Here is an 8713-nt window from a genome sequence, read left to right on the forward strand (position 1 = left end):
TCAATCATCCCAACTTTTATCTTCGTTAATTTCACAAAGAATAACAACCAGAGAAACAATGAAAGCATAGTCAATGTTTGGGTAAACAGTAACCATGAAACTGTCTTCTTTCCCCATCACAATACTCTTCTCAACAACACTTTGTTTCTTGTGCATTTGGGCAACAATATTATTAGATTCTCCAGAGTAAATAATACAAGATCTCTCTAACCAGCTTCCTTTAATGGTGAAATCAGGTACATTATGATTTGTATTAACGTATACACACGTATACACAAACACACCCGACCACTTGGGTGTGTCAACACTCACCAACACCCTCATGTATAACAGCCTAAATGAATATATAGAAATCATTTTCAATATCTCTTCTTTACTCATCCTATTCGGTTCATCCCTCTCTCTCCTTCTCGATCTTCACTTCACACACAGACTCGGTTGAGTCTTCATATGGTATTAGAGCATATTCAGTTTTTTTTTAGTACTAATGGCTTCCTCAACTGATCTCTCGGGTTCCAATCCCTCTGGTTCTATCCCTACCAATGGTGCTCAATCATCTCCTTTGTTTGATGTTCACCATTCGGAATCGCCAACAACAATCTTGATCACACCCCTTCTATCGGGAGACAATTATTCTTCTTGGTCTCGTGCCATGAAGATGGCTTTACGTGCCAAAGACAAGTTTGCTTTTGTCGATGGTTCTCTCCCACGTCCAACTTCTCCAAACGATCTCCATTCATGGAATCGTTGTAACGACCTTGTTACTAGCTGGCTAATGAACTCCGTAGAACCGGATATCCGTCAATCGATTCTTTACGATGACAACGCTGCAGAAATATGGCAAAACTTACATGAACGGTTTTATCAAACCAATGCCCCGAAGATTTTTCAACTCAAACGTGCTATTACATCTTTAAGACAAGATGGATCCGACGTTTCCGCATATTTCACACGTTTGAAGTCTCTTCAGGATGAACTTCAGTCATTCATTGTTTTTGAACCATATATGTGTGGTCATGGCAAAACAATGATGGATCGCTTGAATCAAGATCGTGCCATGGAATTTCTCCAAGGTTTACACGATCGTTTCTCCTCCATTCGAAGTCAAATCTTGCTTATGGACCCGTTTCCATCTATATTACGTATACATAGCTTGGTCAAGCAGGAAGAAGTGCAACAAAACATTATGAATGACAATGTTATTACTCCAGAAGGTGCTGCCCTTTCGGTTCATCAATCGACTCATGGACATTTTAATCGATCGGACAAAGTTGACAACATTGAGAAACCACGTACTAAACGTCCACGTCCATTTTGTGAAAACTGTCGTATGCATGGTCATCTAATCACTACTTGCTATAAGATCCACGGATACCCACCTCGTCCTCGACAACACCATACTGCTGCTGCTGTCTACTCGGTTCCAGCCAACAAGGAGGCGCCCCTAGCCACATCTATGTCCCACGAGCAATATGTGAACTTATGCAACTTACTGTCCCAGCAGTCACGGTCCTCTGTAGGCACCCCACCGGTCCAACCTTCAACGTCTTCTCCTGGTCCTTCCACTACCGACCCGCATGTGAACCTTACAGGTAATTATTCTAAACACACTCCCTGGGTTATAGACTCGGGTGCTTCCCGACATATATGTTCGGACTTATCTTTGTTTTCTATTTATTATCTAGCTCCGCCTAATTTCTTTGTCCGATTACCCGACGATAGTCGAGTTCGTGTATCTCACATTGGTTCGGTATCTTTTTCAAGCTCTCTCTCTTTACAACATGTATTACATATTCCATGTTTTAAATTTCATTTACTCTCCATTTCCGAAGTATCTAAATCACTTGATTGTGAAGTGATTTTCAATTCTTCTTCGTGTAACTTTCAGGACCGAATAACGGGACAGAAGATTGGACATGGTGATCAAAGGGACGGCTTATATTTTCTTCACACGGAACCTAGAATTTTGTTTTCTTCGTTATTTAATTGCAATAATATTTCGGATTTATGGCATTGTCGCCTAGGACATCCGAGTTTTTCCCGTTTCAAGTATTTAGTGAATAAAATTCCGTGTATTCCGTTTAATTCATTGAATAAGAATTCTTGCAATGTTTGTCCATTATCAAAGCAAACTAGATTACCATTTCCCATTAGTACGTCTACTTCTTCCAAACCATTTGAACTTATTCATGTTGACCTATGGGGTCCTTTTTCTCTCCCTTCTCTTTCCGGAAGTCGTTTTTTTCTTACCATCGTCGATGATTTTTCTCGATGTACTTGGGTATTTTTTCTTTCCTCTAAATCAGATACTAAAAATTATCTTATGAATTTTTTAAGTTTTATTAAGACTCAATTTGGTTCTTCTATCAATACACTTAAATCCGGTCAAGGAGACATCCATTTTCCTCAAATACAACCAATCCGTTCCGACAATGGAACTGAATTCTTAAATCGTGACATCCAAACTTGGCTCCACGAAAATGGTATTATTCATCAACGATCGTGTCCTTACACCCCCCAACAAAATGGGGTTGTCGAAAGGAAACATCGCCATATTTTGGAAGTTGCCCGCTCACTACGTTTACAAGCAAATCTTCCACTTGATTTTTGGGCCGAATGTATACTAACGACCGTCTATATAATCAACAAATTACCTACACCTCTTCTCGATGGGTTATCCCCACACGAGAAGCTCCTCGGTTCTCCTCCAACCATTTCCCATCTTCGGGTTTTTGGTTGTTTATGTTTCGCCCGTCATCCCTCACCTAAAACTAAACTTGATCCACGTTCGATTCCGGGTATTTTTTTGGGCTACCCTCATGGTCAAAAGGGATACAAAGTATTTTCTATCCAATCACGCAAAATTTTTATATCTCGTGACGTTATTTTTTATGAGGACCGATTCCCCATGTCTACCGTCGGCAGTCCTTCTCCCGACCGGATTCTTGTCCGTCCATTTATTCGAATTTCGGACGACGGTTCTTTCCAATTCAATTCTACTTCTCAATCTCTCTTACATTAGTCGGTCAATATAATGGACCCCTCCACTGACCCGTTGGTCCATATAGGCACCTCGGGAGAACATCACCCATCTTCTAGTTCGGATTCTGTGGGCACCCCCACCACCGAACCCATCTTAGACACCAACGTTAATATTGAATCTCAAGATTCTGGAGGCACCTCACATCAAGAGGTCACTCCCGGTCCAACAGATACACCAGTCCGTTCTACTCGGACTCGTCGACCACCCATCCATTTAAAGGATTATATTTGTACTGCCATCCAATCTCCTACTCCCGAGGTTGATCACCCTTTACCTAATATTATAAATGTAGACTCAATCTCTTCACAACATAAAGCTTTTCTTACTTCGGTAATCTCAAACATCGAACCAAAATCTTATTCTCAAGGCATGACATCTCCTCACTGGCGTGACGCTATGGCAAAGGAAATTTCTGCATTAGAATCTAATAATACCTGGTCCTTGGTACCCCTTCCTCCTGGTAAGAAACCCATAGGCTGCAAATGGGTCTATAAAATCAAACATCGATCTGATGGTTCAATTGAACGGTACAAAGCTCGTTTGGTTGCCAAAGGCTATACTCAGGTCGAAGGCCTTGACTATAATGACACATTTGCCCCTGTAGCTAAACTTGTCTCGGCCCGAGCACTTTTGTCTATCGCAACAATTCGAGGATGGTCTCTCCATCAACTTGATGTCAACAACGCTTTTCTTCAAGGGGATCTTGAAGAAGAGGTATTTATGAAACTTCTGCCTGCATTTTCCAGTCAGGGGGAGACTCGTGTTTGCAAATTAAACAAATCTCTTTATGGTCTCAAGCAGGCCTCTCGTCAATGGTTCGCCAAGTTTTCTTCGGTCTTATACAAAAGGGATTCACCCAGTCCATGGCCGATTATTCTCTTTTCACTTTAAAAAAAAAATCCATTTCTATCTATGTTTTGGTTTATGTTGATGATATCATCATCACTGGATCTAATGAATCTGCAATTTCTGATCTAAAGTCTTTTTTGGATCACACTTTCTCCTTAAAAGATCTGGGTGATTTACAATATTTTCTCGGGATTGAGGTGTCCAGATCTTCCAAGGGAATTTTTTTATGTCAACGTCGTTACACACTTGACATTCTTGAAGATTCCGGTCTCACTGCTTCTCGGCCTTCTTCATTTCCGATGGAACAGAAACTTCCTCTTCGTCCGGACGAAGGTTCTCCTCTTACTGATCCTACCGTTTATCGACGTCTAATTGGTCGTCTCATTTATCTTACGGTAACCAGACCAGACATCATGTATGCGGTTAACACGTTAAGTCAGTTCATGCAAAACCCTCACACGTCACACCTTGATGCTGCACATAGGGTTCTAAGATACCTTAAAGGATCTTTTGGTCATGGTATTTTCTTATCTTCGACAAGTTCACTTCATGTGTCTGGTTATTGTGACTCCGATTGGGCCGGATGTCCCTCCACTCGAAAATCAACCACGAGCTATCTAACAATGCTCGGTAATAGCCCGCTATCCTGGAAATCTAAAAAGCAATCGACAATCGCTAGATCGTCTGCTGAGGTCGAATACAGGGCAATGGCTTCTCTTTCTTGCGAACTTCAATGGTTGAAATTCTTACTCCAGGATCTAGGTGTTGATCACTCTGACCCTATGTCTGTCTACTGCGACAACCGTGCTGCGCTCCACATTGTCGATAATCCAGTATTTCACGAACGAACGAAGCACATTGAAATTGACTGCCACCTTGTTCGGGAGAAGATAAAGAACAACTTAATTGCACCACGATTCACTCCAACGACTGAGCAACTCGCCGACATATTTACAAAACCTTTGGGTGCGGATCAGTTTCAGAAGATCATTCGCAAGTTGGGCATCACTTCGATTTCTGCTCCAACTTGAGGGGGAGTATTAACGTATACACACGTATACAAAAACACACCCGACCACTTGGGTGTGTCAACACTCACCAACACCCTCATGTACTTAGTCAATCAACAAACTCTAGTTGTTAAGATTACTTTAGATTGTATCTTGTTAATATCTTATCATACACTAACCTATATATATACATGTATAACAGCCTAAATGAATATATAGAAATCATTTTCAATATCTCTTCTTTACTCATCCTATTCGGTTCATCCCTCTCTCTCCTTCTCGATCTTCACTTCACACACAGACTCGGTTGAGTCTTCATAATTTGTATTATTAGAAGACATCAAGAACACATCAAGATGAGTCTTCATGCTAGATTTCTTCACACTAAATAATATATCATTAAGGTATTTGGCTTCTCCCCTGGACACTTGCCAACTTCTACGTACAGCCAATCTCTGTAACAAAGGTGGAGTGAGAAAGACAGAAAGAGAGAGAGAGAGCTATACACTATATACTTACCCACCCACTTAAAAATGCTCAAGGAAGTTGATCTATGGATTATATAAAAGTAAAAGTAAAAAAATTGTTACCTTTTGTTGGAAAGAGATGAGAAAGTTATCGGAAGCATCAACAAGGATAAGGGGATCACGGATACTAATCGCAGAGCCTTTGACTTTGAAGATTAGTTTACCATTAACGTCGAGAACAACAAAGGTAGCTTTTCCTAGGGGAACTACTTTTTTCATGATTGTTAGATCTACTGTATAAGGAGCACAGAAATGAGGAGCTATTACTGCTACCTGATTTGGTATTGGTGGATTGCCGGGGTAAGCCATAGGTGCTGCTGGTGGAATGCAAGATGAAGACTGGTGACTGTGCCTGTGGGGCAAAAGTAGTCTTAGAGAGAGACAAATGGAAAGAAAGAGGGGAAGAAAAATGCTTTGTTTCCTAGTTCCCTTTTACATTAAGAGCATATACATTAACAAAGATGTAATTAGAACATCTCCAACGGGACACTCAAACTCTAAAACTTAGAGTTTCACTTAAGATTTATAGATATTTTGTTAAAAAACCTTCTCCAATGGAATACTCTATAATGATGTGCATTAAGGAGAGGTATTCTAGAGATCTCTGTTGGAGACAAAAAAAAAATTAGAGTTTCTTTATATTGACACTTAAAAAAAGAATCTGCATTTCCAATGGACAACTAGGACTTTTAGAGTGTTTGTTACAGTGTCCCTTGGAGATGCTCAAATGTACGTATTGTTAGGTTATGGTGTCTCCTAGTGATGTTAGCGGAATCTCAGACATCTAATATGTCTAACTGATGTAGACGCAGCGGAATAATTAAAGAAGAATAAAATAAACTAAGAATAATTAAAGAAAACTGTAAGATACGATAAAATAAACTTAAATTCTTAATAACTTCAATGGTTTTTCTCTTCAAGGTGAATAATAACATAGACTAGATCTCCTTTTATAAGATAATAAACCTTCCTAGATAGACTCAAACTAGGATTCCTAAAATAATAAACTACTCAAACATAGAAACTTTAAAAATAAAGAAATATCAGATTAAAGTAACTTCTCCTATACTAAATAAACTACTATTATAACCAAATAGGATGTGGGCACGCGTGGACGTGGGCCCACACGTTTATGCGCCTGCATCAGCACCCTGTTCCCCAGAAGGTTCGTCCCGAACCGATTTCGATGAAGAAAACAAGTTGATGCACCCGCAGATGATGAACTTTGACATGGCGATCCGTAATTCCCACTTCGAACGAAGTTTGCACTGGAATGGAAGGATACTAATGTGCAAGTAATCGTCAACCTCGTACCCAAACTCATATGCCAATGATTCTCGCAAAATTAACCTTAGTGAATAAATAATGTTCATCTCGCCATCTTCCCACGGTAGGCACAACCACTTAATCTTCAAGAAAGTGTGAAGTACTATGAGCAAGTGTGAAGTAAGAGTAATTGTAACAAATTTCCAAAATACTTCATCAATAGCCAAAGTATAAGCATAACCATCGCTAACTAAGATATCGATATGGAACCATGTAGTGTAAATATGCCACGCAAAATTGACTTTTCCAAGTTCATCTTCATGTAGTTTATGTACTCTAACGTGATCAATACCTGGAGCCCACAGTTTGTTTTCTTCAATTGATATATGAAACCTAGATGGAAGTTGTTCAATTGGTATGTGAACTTTGACCATTGAGTATAGGTTCATTGTAAGAATTGGGAAATTGATCTTCTTTTTCTTAATTGTTTGAAGAAAATTTGGTAGGAAGAGATTTGATAGAGAAAGCGGCGATGTGGGACATAATTGATTCGGAAAATTCTGGGTTGTTCCTCTTTTTCTTAATTGTTTCTTTTGTTGTTCTTCTTCTTGGTTGTGATGGGTTTTGGTAATTGCTTTTTGTTCTTCTTTTCCTTCACTAAATTCTGGGTTTGTATATGTGTGGTGGAATGTTTGGTTGGAGAAGGGTTCCTATAGAGAATGAGGAGAAAGATGATGTGGAGGTGCTTGTAGTTGTTGTTCCTCATTGTAAACTTGTGGGTGGTTATAAGAGTTGAATTGGGAGAAGCTGAGCTGGTTATGGGTTGAGTGGCCCAGGGTGGTTAATGGTGTTGTAGGGTATGTGGCAGTGGGTGGTGGGTTTTCGAAAAAAGTAGGGTTTGAGGGCTGATGGTCGGGTATGTGATGGTATATTAGCATGGGTTGGCCAATTGTTCCAATGTTTGCGGAAGATTCGAGAAAGAGTGGGTTTGAGAATGGAGGGTAGGGTGCGGTTATGTGGGGGCTAGTAATGTTGTGTGGAGTTCTATTGGTGGTCTGAATTGGTGTAGAAGATGTGGGTGGTATACTGTTGTAGGTAAAGTGGAATGGTGGGGGTGTTGTGGGACATGGGTTGTATATTGTAAAACCAAAGAGTGTGTGTGTAGTTGGATTAGTGGCATAAGTGTTGGAACTTCCTGGGATGTTGAAAGTGTTGGTGGGTACTGTTGGTGGACTAATGGAAGTCGGGTAAGAAGTTGGTTGTTGGGCGGTGGATGGTGGTGGTGTCGGTATAGATGAGGGTTCGGGGTTGCGGTTTTGGTGGTGGGTTTCGAGTGGAATGGTGCTTGGCGAATAATATTGCCAAGGGGTCTGGAATGGGTATGGTTGGGTTATACTTGAGTTGGTAGTAGATTTGTGGTCGTTGAAGGAAAAAGGTGGTGTGGTTGGAGTGGTTGTAGGGTTTATATATGTTAATGGGAAAACCGGTAAGAATGGTGGTGTAGTGTTGATGTGAATCGGTGGGAGGAATGTGGTCGGGTATGGGTTAGTGATAGGTTGACCGAATAGGGGTATTGAAATTGGTGTGGTGGTTGCAACGGTTGAGTTTGTGGTGGTTGGAAGTGGTTGTGGTGATGATGTTTGAATGGAAGTAGTAGATGAAGGAGTGGTGGTAAAAGAGGGAGACTTACATATGCCTTCGAGTTGTTTAGATAACTTCATGATGGAATCATTGACTTGATCGAATTTTTCCATATTTTCCTTTTTGTAATTTTAGAAAGCTTCTTCCAATTTTGTAACCGAGGATAACTTCTTGTTGATGTTGTCCCATTCGGAGGCAAAAGTTGGTGTCTTCTCTTTGATTGTTGGAGTAGGAACGGTAGGATTAACCATTGTGATTGGTTAAAAAAAATGGCTCTGAATACCACTTGATGTAGACGCAGCGGAATAATTAAAGAAGAATAAAATAAACTAAGAATAATTAAAGAAAACTGTAAGAAACGATAAAATAAACTTAAA

At 40.1% G+C, this 8713-nt stretch overlaps 1 pseudogene; it reads right to left on the reverse strand.

Annotated features, from left to right (window-relative positions):
• LOC147568377 (protein LURP-one-related 10 pseudogene) lies at positions 1–5738 on the reverse strand (annotated as a pseudogene).
• Positions 5739–8713: the final 2975 nt, after the last annotated feature.

Source organism: Eschscholzia californica, unplaced genomic scaffold (assembly GCF_041429995.1).
Source record: "Eschscholzia californica isolate CP2 unplaced genomic scaffold, dmEscCali1.0.p SCAF_1, whole genome shotgun sequence".
Lineage (NCBI taxonomy): Eukaryota > Viridiplantae > Streptophyta > Magnoliopsida > Ranunculales > Papaveraceae > Eschscholzia > Eschscholzia californica.